The following is a 20,959-nucleotide window of genomic DNA, read 5'->3' as shown; positions in this document are numbered from 1 at the left end:
CATTAATACAATATTGATAACCTTAACTAAAGTTATATCTATTTTACGTTACTTAATTTCCAAAATCTAGTCAAAATATTCCAAATTTTGTTCCAATTTTAGCTAGAAAATGGCAGTAATTGCCGTTGTATTCCTAACATCGAAAGAAAAATAAACAAACGAAGTTAGTTGCATCGTTCCTACGAAGCATTCGGTTATACTGGATCATCGTTTCCATTCTTAATAATTAATATAATTATTTTTGGATATCTAGTCTTTTGCCTTCTGATCCTTGCTTCAACTTCATGTTCTGTTCAAGGGATCTTGTCTCCTTTAATGGATGGATCGTTTATTGTGCAGATATCCCTTCACATCAAGATCTTTGATAGTGACTTTTGATCTTGTGAATCATCGCCTCTATGCTCAAGAACACAACAATTCCTTGTAAGGAATCATCTTATACTTCTTTAAGAACTAAGGAGTTTCATGAAAAGACAGAATGATCGACTAAAAAACTCAGTGAGGAATACACACAGAATAATCATCCTCCATCCACAGCTCATTCAATGAAATTATTGAGTCCATTCCTCCTTAATTCAACTCTGATTCGTCTCTTACTCTAAGAAAACATTCATTGATAAGAGTCCTTCAGTGTCCTGAAATGCTGAAGTCATTCATATCTATCACAAATATATAATTCAATTTATAAGATGGAGTTTGGGATGTGCGGTCTTTAGGGCTAATTATATAACCTGAACACTTCAAGTTCACCCTTGATTTCTTTATTACTTTTGAGTCTATTTTGTCATTGGAAAACATGTGAAAGATAATTCTATTCTGTTATATTATTACATATAAATTGTTATTGGGAACTTTTAAGTAAATATGTGTTTTAAAAAAATATAAGTGAATTACGCATACTTCAATTGGAATATCTGAATGTCGTTGCAATTCCCAAACTTATTAAGTCGGGAATCCTTTTCTAAACAGCTTCTCACCATATTGGAATATTACTCTTGCAAAGATCTAGGATCTCCACACTAATAAATTTATTATAGATAATAACTAAATGTTTTCCATAAGAACTAATTATAGTGTGTTGTATTGAAGACAATAGTTAAAATGTAACAAAATAATAATACTATTTGATTGGACAAATAAATTAAAACATAAAATATATTCCTCAAAATTTAATTCCCTATTTATGAGTTATCCGTTATTTTCTCCATACTAATCGAGCTTAAGATATCACTACATGTATTCTTGCTATTTATTCCTTATTTAACGAGTAGGTCCATTGTAACTGGCTATCAAATATAACTACAAGCATTTCGTTTTTTATTCATAATATATTTCATATATAATTTTCTAAGATTCTCTATTATGAGTTTGACTAAAAATTTCAATTGATGTAACAACAATATCTTTAAATCTACAGATACATTAATGGCATTAATATTCTTAATCTTCACTCAGAAGGGATAGATCTGATCTAGTCTAGGTAAATACCTTGGACGTACCAAATTGTGTATAACGCGATTATTCTACAAAAACTTTTATTAATATGTTAGTCTACTTTTAGTTACAATGTAACTTTGATCGACGGCATCCTCGTCATTTATGAATATTTTCAATATATTTTCTTTAGTTAGGAATAAATATTATTTTTTAATACTAGGTATATTTTTGTGATAAAAAAGTCATCAAAATAGTGGAGAAAACTTAATTTGTCATTTATGCTGAATATAGTAAATATAGAACTTAATATAATAATTTTGCTAACATAACTGAATATGATGTCTTAAGTAAGCCTTGTGATTTTGACTATTATTTCTTTAGAGATATATATTTTTGCAAATATTTAGATGATACTCAGGAAATAAAATTTTCTAAAGCATACCTATATTCATATTGTTTGAACAGTTTGATGCACATACCCATATAATAGTTCTACAACTGATAACAGTAATAATTTTGATAACTCGTATGTCTACAATTACAATAATTAAATAGCATTTTTCTATAAAAATAAAGTTGAAGGAATCAATAAGATACAAAAATATCCAGAGGAATTTCAAAAAACGAACGCTGGAGAACAATTTCTCCTGTATGATTCATGATGAACATCGAATTATAATATTTGGCACAACAAAAAAGTTGGACTTAATGACCAAATATAAGCATTGGTTCGTGGATGGGACATTTAAAGTCTGTCCTACTATATTTTACCAACTTTTCACTGTCCATGTACTTGTTATGGGGGCAGTAATTCCATGTCTCAATGGATTACTTCCCAACAAGTCCCATGAGACTTATAGAAGATTCTGGAATGGACTTTTCCTTAGTTGTCATGGCCGAGTCTTCTATCCTAAAAGCATCCTGACAGATTTTGAACAGACAACTATAAAAGCAACACAGGATGCGTTTCCAATAACAAAATTACTTGGTTGCTTCTTTCATTTGGGGCAATCCCTTTGGTGACATATCCAAACTTCTGGACTGAGGCAAACATACATAACTAGCGAGGATTTTCGATTAAAAGCAAAAAAAACTACTTTCTTTGGCTTTTTTACCTCTGGACCAGGTTCCAGGAGCCTTTCAAGAGCTGACAAATACTTTTCCTGGCGAACTGCGAGTCGTTGCAGACTATTTTGAAGAAATATACATAGGTAGACCATACGGTTTAGCCAGAAGAGTTGCTAAGCATCCACCAGCTCTCTGGAATATGTACGATAGAGTGGCACAGGGATTACCAAGAACAAATAACATTATATAATTAATTTTTGTGTTACTATAATTTCATTTAGTTAATTATCTTCTGTTCTAATTTAGAAATGTAATTCTAAATCTATACAATTCCACAGCATACATTTAATCCCATTTATTTCATTGACAATTTTCGGAATAGTTCATTTTTATACTAAGGAAGATTAATAAGTATATTGGGGCATTTAAGGTAAATTTACAATAAGAGCGCAAGGCTCTTGAGCACTTTTTTCAGAGAACAAGTTTAATAAGTTTGTTCTGTATTAGAATACGCTTTTGACGAGTCTATGTATAAGTATTCTTGAGTTATAAATAAATTCAACAAGAGTTCAAAGCATTAATTTTCCGACCATATTGTATCAAGCACCAAATCCTAGAAGAGTCAGAATGAAAAAAAAAAAATTATAGAGTTTAAATATGATATACCGAAGTCAATAATCGAGATGAAAAAACTGAATGATACAGTTGACTGAAGAGAAAGTTAAAGGAGTTTAGTGTTGGAGAAGATAATATAAGGCTAGTGTTAAAGAATGAAGTACGGGGTCTCATCTTTGAACGTAACATCCCTTAGAGGCAGTGCACACGAAGTATATAAAATAATATAGGAGTTTATTCTAATATACCATAGATCAACTAAATTAAGGTAAGAGTTGAAGACGTCAGGGATCTTCTTAATCTACGGAGTTGACCATCGAGTCTTGTTCGCTTCTTTCACCCTTCAATACCATACTAAACTTTTCTTTTTTAAGAACAAGCTTAAGAAAAGCACACTCTGTGTTTGGAATATGTTTTGACAAATCTGTGTATAATTACTCTCGAGTCATAAACAAATTCAAGAAGAGTCTTAAGTATCCATTTTCCCCAATACATTGTATCAAACACTAAATCCTAGAAGAGTCAGAATCAGTAAAAGATTATTGTAGAGTTTAAGTATGATTTACCTAAGTTTAGGAGTGTTCCTAGCTTTCATCCTTTGGGGGACTTCGCCCCAAAAATTATCAACACCTTAATACAATACTTATATAAATTGTTTTATTTTATATATGATAAAATTTTGGGGGTGCCGAAGAAACTTTTGGGGCTAGCGATGCCACTCTTTAAGTCAATGATAGACATAGTAAAAACTGAATGATATAGTTGATTGCAGAGAAAGTTAAATAAGTTTAGTAAAGGAGGAAATAATTTAAGACATGAGTTAAAGAATGAAGTACGAGGTTCATATCTTCAATCTGTAAGATGGATAATCAAGAAATTAGATCTAAAAGGAAGATAAACAAATAGAAATGACTCTGTAGCTCAACAACAGTGAGTATTTAACAAAAATAAGAAATTTTGAATGACAAAAAGTATCATGGAGGAAAAGATCAATAAACACTCAATTTTCATGCAATTTCCATAACGGGGAGCCCCTATTCCATACTATAGGTGAAAAATACCTTGAATTTGGATTACAATTTTAAGAAAAGTTTATGGAAGTGTGCATTCTTCTTAATCGAAGGTTTCTAATCCATCCTTCTGTCACTCTATTCGTATTCCTCGTTAGAGAGGATAAATCATGTTCTATGCCACTTGAGAAAATAGATCAACTGATATAAACTAAATTTCAGAGTGAGAATGATAAATGATTGCACTATGTCTTGCCAATTCTCTCGCTCCCTTAGAGACGGAGCACAAAAGTATATAAAATGATATAGGAGTTTATTCTAATACACCATAGATTAACTAAATTCAGATAAGAGTTGAAGACGTCATGGATCTTCTTAGTCCACGGAGTTGACCATGGAGCCTTGTTCACTTCTTTTATTCCTTCAACACCACACAAGGAGATTTACCACAAACAAGCGAAGAAGATAGATATAGAAACAATAAATATTATTCTATTGATGAATTTGGGTTCTTAGTTATGGGGATATGCAATATTTGCTAAGCTATTCTACTGAGGGTGATAAATCAGCACTATTCAACTTGCCAAATAGTGATCGAAAGACTGTTTCTCGTACAGGACTAATCTCTAAAACAGGATCTCCTCCACAAATTATCAACTTCTATCATCTCACTTTGCACTCCATTTCTCCTATTAAGATCTTGGGCGAGATTTAACTTCGAACAGTCTCAGCACATCATAAGAGCAAAAGCTTTTCCGCTTTTCCAAAACGTTGGTTCAACCCACCTCTTTTGGTCATTGCGTTGGGTAAGACTCCTCCGGTATAATAGGAGAGTCTATTTCAAGACTCTATGCAGGCATACTACATGCCACATACTAAGTAAATGGAATGCTACTCCTTATCTGATGACTCCATGCGTGCTTAGTTTCAGCATGTGGATAATATATTCTATTGTTATTGGACTACTAGTGATGACATGAACCTTTTGATTGAAAGTAATTCCAATATAACATAAATAAATGATACGCCGAAATGATACTACGCCAAATAGAAGCAAGCTAAAATGATCCGCGCTGAAAAGGGCCTCGCTAAAAAGATGCACGCCCAAATGAGTGGACATGATATATTTTTTAATAATACTAGGGAAATAAAGTTTTTTATATAGCATGGAATAGTTTGTAATACAGACCAATAATAGTTATTAAACTAATAATAGGAATGATTTTGAAGTATCTACTCGCCCGACAAGGACCTCAATAATGAAATAGCATTTGTCTAAAATAAAACCGAATGAATAAATAAGATAAAAAAATTAAATAATAGAGTACTCATAAATAGGAATTTTAAATTTAGAAGAAAATTATATCGAATTATATTCCAATTATTTTTATTTGGTCAATTAATACTCAAAAAGTCTTCATATAATTTTGATACATTTTAACTATTGTCTTCAATCAAACAAATTATAATTAGTTCGTACGGCACACACTTAATAATTTATTTATTTTTGTTAAGATCTCAGATTTTCGAGAGAGTAATATTCATATATGCTAACAAGCAATTTAGCGCTTAGAAGATGATTCCTGAGTCAGTAACTTTGGAAATTCCAACGACATTCAAATATTCTAATAAAATCTACAGAAGTTAACCCTCTTAAATTTTTTAACACATAATCACTTAATAGTTCTCAATAACTATTTATATGTAATAGTAGAATAGAATATGCTTTGCAGGCAAAACAATCTAGAAAAGAGAGGCACATTATCTTTATAGTCTATAATAATCTTCCATTTCTTTCCCAATCACAAGAGGGACTCAAAAGTAATAAAGATATCACTAGCGAGGCTTTAAGTTTCCAGATTATATAATTATCCATATAGTTCTGCATTATATGCATCAAGGACACTAACCAATGAAATAGTTTTCAGAGAGTAGAAGACGAAGTAGAGTTGACTTAAGGAGAAAAGGACTCAAGAACTTCAATTAAGGAGCAGTGAATCGAGGATGAGAACTCTCCCTGTTCTTCGCTGGATATTTCAGTAGATTATTCTGTCGTTTTATAGAACTCCATAGTTCTTATATGTAGAAGTATACGATGATATCGAAAAAGATCTGGAGGAATTTATGTATTCTTGAGCATAGAGGCAATGATTCAAGAGGTTAGAAGTCACTATCATAGACGTTGGTGTGAAGCGCATTTACAAAATGCAGGATTATTCCATTAAAGGAGATGATATCCATCGAGGGAGGCACAAATACTAAGATGCGAGATCCTTTTAACATAAAGTTGAAGAGAGCCTATTAGATATCCAAATAGGAAAAATATTAATTCCAAGGAACAAGAAGGATGGGTGGATGAGGATTAATACATTTGAATCATTCTTACAAAAGCTCCATCCACATCACTATGAATTAAATGTATTTGCACACAGTTTACAACTTTTTTATTCTCCTTCGGCTTCCAGTATTTATCTATAATTAACACTTGTCTGACGTACCAGTAGTGAGTAACACTGAAATTGGCACCGCTGTTACGTCATCAAAAAGTTGTCAGCTAGTGTCAACCATAGCAAGTTTCTTATTGGCACACCTTATATAATGTCTCCTCGATTTCTATATGTATAATACGGAGATAATAATAATTAATGATATTGTTCCTCTGGGAGTAAAGCTAAATCAGATTAACTTGCTTTATTTTTATGACAACTCCGTTTTAATAAATATTTGAGGCTATAAATACTACCAATTATATTCAATAGGTCATAACGGGGCCAATTAGAGGTACATTAATTAATGGAAGGCTCTAAATTATATTATTGAGTATATCATCCCATCCCTCAAATTTGAACATAAATCCCATAATGGAAAAAAATATGTCTATAAACTATTTGGCCGTTAATATTTACTAAGTAAATAAATAAAAGGGGAATTTCTCGATAACTTGATTTTTACTCAAGTGCCAACTCGCCACGTACATAATATAGTAGATGAGTGATGACGTATGTATGTATTAGTGTTAGGTTTGGGTCTGGAAATCCTAGACTGGTCTGAGAACATTATATTTTTTGTTGGACTGACTTGGTTCGGTCACATAAAAAAGCTCGGTCTGCACCGGTCTCCTATAAAAATTCGGTTTAGATCGGTCCAAAGGAAAAATTCGGTCTAGTTAGGTCCACAAAAAATCGGTCTACACCGATTTTAGAGATAAATTGTTTATAACATGACATCTTATCTTTTTTCAAGTAGAATGATATTATACGAAGTTTAAACAGATATAGCTTGGATTAATTTTTATCCAGCCGTCCCTTATATGTATACAGTATTTGATATAAACTTATCGCGTACTTATGAAATTTTTTTTAAAATAATGAATGTCTGTTGATCTATGAAAAAAAAAGGTTTTTCATAATATATGAGACCGAAAGAAATCGGTCCATGTTCTAAGATTGCGGGTCGGATCGAAAAATCAGTCCAAATCGGTTTAGAAAAAATCACATAAGACCGAACCGAAAAAAAAAAAATTCAGTGCTCGCCCGAGTCTCAACACTAGTATGTATGTATGTTCGCTAACGAAACAGGGGAGAATGTAGAATTGAATACGAACTAAAAAAGGAAATTAGAAAGAGGATTTGCTGGTTTGCCTTACTATGGATCTTAATTATGGTTGAAGGAGGAACATATTTATAATTATTATGTTGTCCATCGACAAGTTTTACTAAATGATGGAGTTATTTATTTAAAGCATTAACAAAATAATTGGAAATAAAATATATTATACGAGTACATCCTAGTCAACTACAATATTATATGTATTATAGTCAATATTTCACTCTTTATTTCACTAACATCAAAGTTTAGACAGTATTTTAGTCAGGTAAGAACTTTCCTACTTTTTCCCCCTATTTTCAGTATTGTGAATGTTAATTAGTTATTTTCGAATTATTTTTTGTGAATCTATCAACAATTTCTTAAGATTTAATTAATCATAACTACATAGTTCTGAAAAATTAACTAATTATCAACTGATTTCAGCCTTCGTTATGTTTCTTTTCTGAGGAAAAGTTACGATTTACAATAAAAGCAACCCTATAAATAACGTTTTTTTTATAAGATAAATATAACCAATCACAACTGGAGTTTGTTTATCTAATTAAGTAATTAAATTTACGTTTTATTTTACATTAAATGTTATTCATAGTTTTTACTTGTCATTCATGATTCATATTATATTCTTAAAAAAGATAAATATTTTTTTATACTATTGATGAAACGAGTTCTAACGATGAAAATAATATAAACATTATAGGTGTATGTACAACAACTGTAATAAATAGTCTAATTTGTAGAATATTTTTGACGTTATATCCTTATAATACAATGGCGCATTTAGGTCTAGTTAAGAAATGCTTTTGATCTAATTATGAACAAATATGCTAAATTATTTTAGTATTTATCCTATTTGGCTTAAATTAAGTAGTTGAAAATTAAATGCTTTCTTGGTCTGTAAAAAAAAATAATTTTTACTTATAATTTGGCATGAACATTGTTTATTTATATTAGTTTGTTGACTAAACGATTAAGAGAGGTACCGTTTTCTGGTCATATAATAAAACTTCCTGAATGATAATATATATAATTATATAAATTTATTATTTGGAAATCCAAATTTGAATCTATGGAGCAAGCAACATAATTTAGAGAGGAATATACTTTTTAAATTTATTTATGTTCCCCCTGAATTATTTCCCTCGCAAAGTATTTTGTTGTTAGCTGTCGATTCTGTCGTCTCACGTGGTACGTCATGGCTAGTTAATAAATGATCCTTTTTGATAAATAAACGATGTGATAAGTTATACAGTATAGTTATGCTGCGTTTCCTAAAGGACAGGAATACAATTTCTTGTTGATCACACGTCCTATAAATATACATAATATTTATACTACCCATCTAATTACTTAAATGATTTTTTTTTTAAATTACAAATGTAAAGCTACGCTCATAATAAAATATTACTAAGCAATATTTTAATACTGTATGGAATAAAATATTATACAGGATTTTTATATTCTGATAAATGTAGAAATAATTAATTTTAAAAATTGTGGAGAAATAATATGAAAATGATGCTGTCATCTGGGAATACATGAGAAATTAACAGCAGTTGGTATGATTGACTGATTTGGCTAATTACTATATGATTTGAGCTCCTTTTTTTTGTTTCTTTTGGAAGAAGGGTTGCGAAATGCGATAAAGGCAACGACGTGCGTAATGTTACAACACCATGCGATCAGAAATTTTTCATATGTGACAAAGGCTCTTGAAACAGACTACTGTCCCACTCTCCTCAATTCTGAAATCTAAGATACTAATTACATATATAGAAATTATGTGACACAGCATATATTAAAAATGTATTTCGTTGGTATGCTTTATATTTGTAATAAAAAACAACACATAAAAGTATTAATTATTTCTTCATTGTTTCCTTCCTTACTTTAGACCAGAGTTTGGTAACCCCGGCCCGTGGGCCATATTGTCTCGCAATTGAATTTTGACCGGCCCGCCATCATATCATGGATAATCATCTAAATATAGTCATACTAATCCAAAATGAAAGAAACTATCATTAAACGGCACTAAGAAACTTAACATTACCATTATAAAAGTTTTTTCTCCTGTACATAAATATTATATAATATACATATATTTCACCTGATATAGAGAAAATATCACAAAATAAGCAGAAACAAGTGTCTCATTAAATATTTAGTATTTCTCTTACTTTCCTTTTATTTTTAGTACAATATAGATTTTTCTTTTAAATGGTGTTGATATTTCATTTCTTTTGTTATAATTCCTGTTGAAAAAATAAGGGTATTGGTTAAATAAAATAATATTAAATCCTTTTTTCCTCTTAACACTCAGAAAATCAATTATATATTCAATAACACGGTTTCTACCATGACTCCGCAGTGATAGCTGTTTGGCCCTCTGCCATGACACTACATGACTGTTTGGTCTCTACTCTACAAAAGGTTGCCACCCCCTGCTTTAGACCCTATATAAAATGAATTATTAATTATTATATATGAAAGGAAAACGCCCGTGTCCGCCCCGATAAGTAGTGCTAAAGCATATTATGCATGTAGGGAAAGGAAATATAGAATACAGATGGCAATAAATATACAGTTACCTACTAATAGCTGGAATATTACCTTCCATCCTAAACAATGAGAATCGATTGTCCCACGTATTTGACCAATTCATCATAATTTTTTTATTTGTTTAACATAATTCTCAGCCTGACCATTAGAAGAAGGATGATAGGGAACGAAGTAATATGTTTTATTCCATTCCTAATTTTATAGTTCCGAAATTCTTCTGAAGTAAAACAATAATCATTATTAGACACAATACTAGTAGGCAATTCAAATGTAAATAAATACTCTGTTTAGTAATGGTGTAGAAGAGTGAGACGAAATAGAGTTTAGTAGGATACACTTCTAAGTTTTTGAAATGATTATCAACAATTACTAAAAAATATTTATTATAAACAGGACCAGCATAACCTAACAATATAATGTAAGCGAGTTCATGCTTTGGAAGGCTACCTCCTTTGATGGGGGGTTTGGAGGAGAAGATGTACGAGATCAATGAGCACATGATAAATAAATTGATCTAAGTTTGAATCTATTTAAGGTCATCAAATATAAGATCTGGTCAGTTATTTCATTTTAGTAGAACATAAATTATATAAACTTAATTATTCCATTATCTAACACCATTTCCATTCATTAAGAACTTCGGCCAGACTCCGAATATACATGTCCTTTAATTTATTGAATTATTCTGTAAGCATCTCCAAACTTGATATAAATAGATACGTGTTTTAATAAAATTTAGAATTGATTTGGTTTGCTTTTCTACTCTTAGCAGATAAACAAATTAGTCCTTTGACTAATAGACATATTGGTTTCACTAATGTTATAAAATATAACTCTAAGAACTTGTATATTTGAGAAAAGTTTTTAGACCATTATTTGATTTTATAAGTTTACCAATTAGATAAATAATTTTTTAAATTAAGTAATTGAACATCCATATTTGTTTATGGAGGAAACAATTTTGAGTTTGATTACAATTTTAATTAGTTATAAGAAAACCACCATAGATTGAAGAGTACATAAAAAAAAAGATAACTTTTTTTGTGACGGATGTTACTGTACTTCTATTTATATAAAATTTATTTTATACTTGTTTGTTCATTAATTGGTAGACAATTTAGTCATTATCAGAGGTCCATTAATTTAAAGAGTGTATAAAAGGGTGGGACCTGTAAGTATTGTAGACTATCTTAGAACTTTAACTATAGGATTGTCTTGCAAGTTAAAATCAAACAAGCACAATGAGTCTCAGCATCTCCCTCATTAAAAAATTAAAATATTTCTTCGTAAAACATCAATTTAAAAAATTAAAATAAACTTCATTCCAATCTTATGTAATCTTACTCTGTATGTGTTGAAATAGTTTCTATGATAAAATACACATTAGAATAGTATCAACATGAAATAAAATTAAACAACTCAACTTCATTACTTTTTACTTACTTCGCTGAGACTGGAAAGAGTTAAAACACGTTTTATTAAATCACTTAAAGATATTTTAAATTACACAATAAAAAATTTGAGGTAAGAAACTTAAAACTTTGTTCAAAAAGTGAGACTTTAAATTAATTATAATAAGTACTTTATCTGTAAGGTTCATTTGAATGAAAATTTCCCGTTTCACCGTAACCTTAAGACATCAATTGACTTTCAGTCCAAGTTGGCAAATTAAGTCCTTGTTATGGAGAAGAAAAAAGATTCCTATATGTGGAGCTTAAATCAATTAAAGGAAATGTGGGGAGGGGATTTTCAAGATTTTTTCATTATATGTCTTGGGACACCATCAAATATACATACAAAGTAAATGATGTGAAAGGAATAAAAAAAAATGTTTCAAACAAAATATATGTAGAAACATGAAAAAGTATGAATTTTCCATCGATTATTCTTCTTATCCAAAAATATTATTATTACTGTCCCATTTCAACTTCTATTTGAAAAAAATGCATTTCGAAGTTTAATAATGTGGAAAAATGATGCATTATTAACTCATCCTTTTATATTATTTATAAGATGCATAATAATAGAATAAGATTAACATCTTAACCCTTTTCCTGTTTGAGCTACTTTTTTGAATATTTTTTTATTGAATTATATATACTTATATGTATATACTATATAAACTAATGGGTTACAGTTTCTAAGGAATGATTATAATTATTTTCTAAATAATTTCTATTGAAAACTATTTGATATGCATATTAACAAAATTTATGCATCTTTATGTTAAATTTATTCAAGTCATAAATTATCTTCCATTTACAAATTAATATTTTGTTTAAAAAATACTTTTAATTCCTTTAGGGATGTAATTTATTAAACAAATTCCTTAGGCATAGTAAGTCCAAAATCTTCATAAAAATAAAACGCAACAAAAAACAACGAAAAAAACCCGCAACCTCTATACATTTTTATGTTATAGTTATGGAAAAAACTTCTATGAAATTATTAATGTTACAATTCATAGCATTCTTCCTATCACTAGCGAATACAAGAAAGAACGAACATTAGTTAAAACTCAATTATCTTTACTTAGAAAAAACCACCATATTACTGTCAACAAAATATATATTATGTTCACGATATTCTTAATTGATGGTATGATGATAGTTTTTAATAAGTAGGTGAGAGTGAGGTAACATGTTACGAAAAATCAAATTTTAAAAAAACTGTTATAAGTTTCCCAATTTAAAAGAAAATTCAACGCCCGGACAACATGACATAGGTACATAGTTATCTAAGACAAATAATTCCAAAGTTTTTTTTGATGTAGTGCAGTAATTAATAGCCATTCATTGGTGTTTCGAAACTAACCAAAAGTAGGATAATTGATACACCAGGAGGAGACATGATACAAGATAGGAGGATACATGGTACAGGTTAGGATTAGATATGTTAAAATAGGAGGAAACATGTATTTTTTATATTCAAGCATTTATTTTACTTTTTATTACAGTTTGTCAGCATAAAGTATATATATATAATTACATATATAAAGGGTTTTTCATTAACAGCACTCACATTTTTTTTTTAAATAAAACGAAAACAGTTCAAGATATCGACGATTTCTTTATTTGCCGTTAAAATACATTCAAGTTAATTTATGAATAAAATTCGATGTCGTTTGAATGACCACCACGTCACGTTTTATGAAGTCCACTCGTTGAACCCAATTTTTGACTACTTTTCCGCATAAATTGGCTAAAACTGCAGCAGTTTGGCGTTGAATATTTGGTCTGAACTCTTCTAACGTCGACGGATTATTGGTGTAGACCAGAGTATCACGTGACCCCAAAGAAAATAGTCTAGAGGCGTTAAAGCGCACGAGCGAGGCGGCCAATTGACTGGTCCATTTCTGGAGATAAGACGCTCACCAAACTTACTCTTCAATAAATCGATTGTAGCATTTGCGGTGTGTGAAGTGAAGTGTAAACCACATATCGTCCAAGTCCATATCTTCCAATTTAGGCAAAAAAAATCGTTTATCATGGCGCAGTAACGATTTCCATTCACAGTAACGTGGCGATTGTGATTGTCAACGAAAAAGTTCGACCCAATGACACTGCCAGCATGCAATCCACACCAAACAGTAATTTTTTGGGGATGTAATGGGGCCTCATGAATCACATGTGGGTTTTTTCCGGCCCAATAGCGCATATTTTGCTTGTTAACAAAGCCATTGAGCGAAAAATGTACCTCATCGCTAAAGATGATTTTACGTTGAAAATCAGGATCATTTTCGAATTTTCCTTCAGCCCATTTTACGAATTTCCGACGTTTGAAGTGGTCAAACCGCTTCAGTTCTTGTGTCAACTTGATCTTATACGGGTGTATGCCAAGATCTTTTCGCAAAATTCGCTACAACGATGTCACAGAGATGCCAACGATTGAGAACGGCGCGTAAGAGACAAATTTGGGTCATTTTGCGCTTGCGGCAGCAATATTTTTTACACTTCGTGCATTTCTTTGTCTCACTGGCACAGGAACATTATGTAGTGTGTATGTGGACTCAAATTTTTTCACCAAACGTTGAATTGTTGATTTTACAGGTCGATTATTGGCATTAACGCTCTTAAAGTTTGGATCAAAGACTCACCACTTTTGTAATACATGTTAATAATTTTCAAGCGTTGCTCCAGTATGTAGTGCTTTATGATAAAACTACATTTATTTCTGAGCACAGCTGTCAAAGAAACAATAACAAATATGACGTCGTTTTCGAAACCTATCAACGTAAAGTGTAAGCGTTTTATATGATCAACAAATAAAATATTTACAGAAATATACCATAGTTAATAATAAAATTTAAAAAAATATATATTTCACTATTTTCTGTGATTGATAATTAAAGTATAACATGAAGTTTAACAAAAAACAAAACATAATTAAATATAATATATTTATAGTGGGGTGTAACAAGTCTCCTCCATAGTATTGGAATCAAAATAATTGATGTGAACTGAATATTGAAACTAATAATATATAACAAACACGTTAATTAATTGTACAACATACTAGACTATGACATTTCAATTTCGTAATTCTCTATAACTTTAAGCATTAGGCAACCCGGGTTATATGCTGATTTGATAAAAAAAGAAAGACATTCAATTGTATAAGAAAAGGGTGGTTAGATAACTTAACATTTTAAAAGTTATTGGCAGTGTAACATGTCTCCTCTGTAAAAAGTATTCTCACTCTCCCCTAACAGTAATTGAGTGTTTAACCAATTGGTATTTATGTTATCTATATATACACCGCCGTATCTCACTAAGATAAGAGTTTACACAGTATTTTAATGTCAGTTATCGACTTTTCTACTTCTTAACCTATTTTTAGTCTCTGAATGTTGATTAGTTATATTTGATTTATCTTTTGTGAAGCGGTGAACAATTCCCTAAAATTTTATGAACAATAATTACATAGTTCTGGAAAATTAGCTAATTATTCACTGATTTCGAACCTTTTTTATGTTTTATTTCAGAGGAAAAGTTGCAATCTACAATAAAAGTAACGATATGTATAACATAAAAATAATATAACCAATCACGTCTGCACTTTGTTTATCCAATTAATTAATTAAAGTTATGTTTAATTTTACATTGAATCTATCAATATAATTCAAACTTTTGACAAGTCATTCATAAATAATTTTTATAGTATTCATAAAACAAGCTCTAACTATGAAAATAGGTAATATAAACATTATCCAATCGTCATATGAGTATTGAATAAAAATGTTCTTATTTGTAGATTACATTTGACGTTATGTGCAAATAATACAATGATGAATCTAAGTTTAATAAACAAATTCTTTTGATTAAAATAGGTACATATATTAGGGTGCATCAAACGTCCAAAGGTTCATAAATTTTGTTACCCATTCTCACAAATGTAAGACTAGATCCCTCGAGAGTTTGTGTAAAAACTTACTTACGACTCACGAATATACCAACTGACATGATACAAAGTGTTGATCTTATTTCCTTGTAGTAGGTAGGTGGAGGCATGTGACTGTTTTTGTGGGAGTTATTACATCCCGTGAATAAAAGCTTCTGTCAAATTTGTAGAAAATAAATTGCTTGTTTTTTTGGTTTTTTTGTAATTAATAATTTTCTGTAGTGAAAGTTAAAATAATAAAAAAATTATATGTCAAAGTTTTCTTAAAAAAGTACCTCCACCCCTTTCAGAGAAATCCTAGTAACTGGTCTAGGTAGATGGAAGTTTAATCTTCCGTCCATAATATTTGAACTACTTCACTATGATGAAATCCACAAAAAAGAAAAGAAATTGACTTTGTTATTGTACAAGATATCTCTAGAAATCAACAAATATTTTATTTTTTAATTATTAGGTAGTCTAAAACAACGATTTATAATCAAACTTAATGCTATATATATTTTACTTGTTATTTACCACTTTATTTGTCGAAGAAAGTGAAAGAAAATAGACAAAAGTTACACTTTACCTAAAAGTTGCCTTCCTTTTTTACATTAATTGATTCATCTATTATAAAACTCTGAATATCCCTTAATTGTTCATTAGTATTATTAAGCAATCCTTAATTGGTGGAAGCGTTATTTTACAATTATATATCTGGATTGAATTGATATAAGGGGATTATTTTAATGGCAACTATATCCTAGGAGTGAGAAGGAAAGTGGGCATGAGGGCTCCTGAATTCGACGTAGTTGATCCAGGAGTTTTCTTGGACATCCTTGAGCCCCAATTTATACTCTCAAATATCTACAGATTCTACAATATTATTTCATTCCATAACTGGGCTACCAGCTAACGTGGTATTGAAAGTAGGAAAAGAAACACGTAAAGGAGAGTTATATGACAAGCTCAAGAGTTTTGGCTCACTACGAAACGTCGTCCGCACAGATGTTCGATGAGCTGATTGCTTCAAATGTTATGATTGGTCGTCCATCAAACTACCTAAAGGAACTGCAATTCATCGCAAAAAGATTGAAGGATCCTGAAGATATGACCCGCCATAAATGTATGTCTACATGTTCCTCTGATATTTCTACTGTTTTAATTTCTAGAGCATCTGATTGGTTAGGGAACCTAAGAGATCTACCTGACCAATGATACTATTTAAAGAAGACAAAGAAGCATTTGCACTTCAATTCTCTCCATCACAGGGAGAATCAAATAAAATTACATTATCATCACCGCATCTTGCTCTTGTACCTTTTCATAGTGGTAGCTGGACTGTATGAAGACAGTGGACTATATGGAGACCGCCAATTAAAAATTACTGCTCACTATTTCGAGACATTTTTGATAAAATTAGAAGTTCGAACCGTTTTTTCCTAAAAAGGAAAAAAAAGATGAGAAAAGAAAAGTAAGAAACACAATTATGAAATATGAATTATTATTATACAATTCAAATCAAAGATTGAAGTTTTAACGGATTCCGTATTGGAATCGGAATAGACTTCGTGTTGTAGATAGACTACGAATAGAAGAGAGACCCAAGATTAATTTCTCATGACTTGATGTGCACAGTCGCCATATCCCCAGATCTCGTCAAGGGTCTTGAAAGGATCAGAGTTGGTGCACACATACAAAAACAAAATACACTTATAATATAATTAATCGATATATAATATACAAAAATCATGCACGAGATCCATTACTTGAACAATGACTATAACTCTGGTACGAGTACAATCTTTGATGCAAGTAACGATTTCAATATCTTTTCACGGTGTCTTTTGTTGAAGAAATGAACGACAAATGAATGCTGAGGATTCTTCGAAACGGATCCTAGCAGTAGTAAATCCGTGATTCCGTCCATATTCTTTGAAGCCTACCTATTAAAGTTTGAAAAATTATGTCTTGCTACTTTTTTGTTGTTTCTATTTTCTCAAAAACTCCAATTACAACGAAAAAAATTATTTAAAAAAAAAGCATATTATAAATAATATTCCCTTTATTATTATCCAAGGCTAAACAGTCTCAATACAAAAACGGTAGAAGGTGAAAATGTCACGAGGCAAACACGTTACAAGGTGAAAGCGTCACTAGAACTAAATAATTCATCTAGCAAGCGAATATGACCATGAGTTCGAACTAGTTGTTGTATTTAAATAATCTGCTATTCTCCATATGGTACGTTTTCGGACTATATGGAGACAGAAAAAATATAGATACAAAACTGTCTCTATATATTTTGCTGTCTCCATAAACTCTGGGAACCTTTCATAGTAATCAGAGACCAAAAATATATAGATATCATGTTTTCTTTGGAAGAAATGCGAAATAATGCAAACCATGGTGTCACTTTCTTGGAAATCTGACATCCAAACATCATCACGTTCCTTATCACCTCATAGCTCTTCTTTAACTCCCAATATTAGTATCCCTTAACCTAACACGTATTCGGAAAACTAGATGGCCAGGTTAGTTGAACAGCGTCTAGCTTACATTTAATTAAAGTTGTCCTAACATTTGGAAGCTCACTTTATAAAAATGAAATTTTAATTGACGCTGGTGCTTCAGTCTCAATCATCCCCCCATGGTCTGGTGTCTCACTCTCTTATCGTCACTTTACCTCTAAAGCTAACATCAGCAAATGATATCCCTATTGATGTATTTAGTTGAAATTACTACTTTTTTATCAATTCTAGTATTACGACAGTAATTTCCTTGACTTTTATAGTGGTTTTAGTACCTTCACCTATGCTAGATATGGATTTCCTGAGTTTTTATGCCTTTGTTAAAGATTGCCAATCTGGAGAGATCTTCGATCCTGAAAACAAGATAAAAGCTAAGGGATAACTCTATGAACGTAGGGGAATGTATTCTGTTAAATGCGAAGTAGATTCAGTGTCTTCTATTGTCAAGGACCTTTTAGAACTGTCTTTGAATTCTGCAGAACAAGTGAATAATCAGATCAATATATATGAAGACGTCCACCACTCAATTGATACAGGAGATGCTCCATCTATGTCTTCTAAAGTTAGACGTTTGTCTCCAGAAAAGCTCGATATCTGTAAGTAACATTAAATTCATTAATAGAGTCTAAAATAATACTTCCTTCAAAATCTGCTTGGGTGGCGCCTATTCATTTTGTTAAAAAAAAGAAGCCTGGCGAGTGGAGAATGGTAGGTGATTTTCAAGGACTGATTCTAAAGCTGTCCCCTATAAATATCCACTTCCATTCACCTATCTTACAAACTATATATCATGAAATTATTTACTAATATTGGTTTTTATCCAGCAAATTTTAATATTCCCGTCAGAAAGGATCACCAACAGTTATTACGACTCTTTTCGGACTGTTTGAATTCCGTTACATGCCTTTTGGGCTGCAAAATGCCAGTGCAACTTTCCAACGATTCATGGACACCTTATTTCGTCACTGGCCGTATGTATTCATTTACTTAGGCAATATTCACATTTTTAGTACATCTGAATCTATATACAATCTTCACGTTCGCCAAGTTTTGGTACTCTTAACCAAGTATAACCTAAGATTTGCAACTGAAAATGTGAATTTTATTTCGTCAAAATTGAATTTCCACGAAGTAATCAAACCTCATACAAAAATATCTACAATCTGAAATTTCCCTAAACCAGGGGATCCCAAAGCTCTTCGTAGGTTGGTGGGAATAGTTGGTTATTATTGAAATGTTATTCCCAACTTTGATCAAATCGTTTTTCATATTACCGAAATGATCAGGTTGATGTACCAAAAGACAAATTTAACTTGGTCCAAAGAGCAATAAATTTCCTTTCATTCATGACAACTCTAAAAAAATAACATTTATTCCCAATTTTTTATTACATTCGTACTTTCCTCATCTAATTTCCTCCAGTTCGAAAGGATACAGTCTCTATTGAGAGTTTAAAACGTGGATTATTAGACTCACTCAAGTTGGGATGTATACGGGGCCGATACTCTTTTGTTTCCTGTTGCACAACAGTGGTTCCAGCAAATGTTTTTCCTGTTCAATTCTGCCATCTAATGTGAACAACTCGACCGTTTGAAGCAGGCAATCTAACTAAAGTAGCCAGCATTGATGAGTAGGAGACAACCAAAAATCATCAAGAAAACGTACTCCTTACCACACACATATTTGATGACGCACCAGATGCTTCGGGGGCTCAGATGGGATGCTCTTATGCAGTCACTCTACATTATGAACCTGGAAACAATTGCTACGACGTGTTCCCATCTATGGTCAACGTGCTCGGGGTTACAAATTTGATCTCATTAGAGACTTGTAAAAGTTGGTTGTCCGAGTTTTTCGGCAAAAGGGACAAGGGCGTCTATGAAAAAGGTATTATGAAGTTGAATTCTCGTTGGCAACAAATTATTGAACAGATCGGGTCATATTTGGCTTAAATTAGATGATTGTAACACTTTTTATAAAGCATTGAAATAAAGCGAACAATATGAAATTACTTTTTCCCCAAACTAATATTTAGTGGCGTCATAATAATGATGATTTCATTTAAAAATATTTCGCCCAGTTCATTCAAGTATACTTGTTAATATATGTACTCAGTGATAAAATACTGAATACTCAGTGAAAATATTACATCCCCAATTTTCATTAACTTTTCTCTTTAAAAATGAAATAACATTATATACAAATGTGCTATATTGTACTTTTTACATATATATATCCCATGAATTTAAGTATATAAAATGAAGAAAGTAGTCGTTGTACTTCAAATTCTACTGTATTCAAAACTAAACCATTTTAAGTTATAAATAAAAGAAAGATAGCAAAAGGCTACATATAGTTAAACGGGAGTGACTGAGGTTCTTAGTCCTTAACATCTAATAAACTTAAATAATGTATCATTATTCTTAATGGACATTAAGGGAGATGCGTTTTTAAGATTATATCATTTATTCTTTAAGTGTTAGTTCACTTTTCGTAAGTGAACATCCTTTTAATATCGTCGTTAGCTAACTGTGCAAAAAAAATAGTAGTAATTAATTATATGATAGTTAACGTCAAAAATTGATTAAGCTCTTGCGTCAAAAATGATTTACAAAAGCACTATATATGCCTTTTATCACTCTGAACTAACTTCAAATCACAAAATGGTGGTGTTGAGTTTTGTATTCGAAACTTCTTAAAGCCCAGAAAATCTCATTGTATTTGATCGATGATAGAAAATCATGAAATAAAATG

At 31.0% G+C, this 20,959-nt stretch overlaps 1 protein-coding gene and 2 long non-coding RNA genes across 6 annotated transcripts in view; 1 reads left to right on the top strand and 2 right to left on the bottom strand.

The window, feature by feature from the left end:
- The window catches only part of LOC121129210 (patched domain-containing protein 3), a 185,443-nt gene that overhangs the window by 54,474 nt on the left and 110,010 nt on the right, over window positions 1-20,959 (top strand). The window lies entirely within an intron of this gene.
- On the bottom strand, window positions 2,745-6,958 carry LOC121129212 (uncharacterized). The gene is made up of 3 exons (XR_005868369.2): window positions 3,687-6,958; window positions 3,172-3,633; window positions 2,745-3,118 (listed from the first exon to the last, which is right to left on the bottom strand). It is a non-coding gene; the product is annotated as an uncharacterized lncRNA (long non-coding RNA).
- Window positions 9,134-10,736, bottom strand: LOC139907148 (uncharacterized). The gene is made up of 2 exons (XR_011783551.1): window positions 10,578-10,736; window positions 9,134-10,512 (listed from the first exon to the last, which is right to left on the bottom strand). It is a non-coding gene; the product is annotated as an uncharacterized lncRNA (long non-coding RNA).

The sequence above is a fragment of the Lepeophtheirus salmonis genome, chromosome 14 (assembly GCF_016086655.4).
Source record: "Lepeophtheirus salmonis chromosome 14, UVic_Lsal_1.4, whole genome shotgun sequence".
Taxonomy (NCBI): Eukaryota; Metazoa; Arthropoda; class Copepoda; order Siphonostomatoida; family Caligidae; genus Lepeophtheirus; species Lepeophtheirus salmonis.
This window is presented reverse-complemented; position numbering and strand designations above follow the sequence as displayed.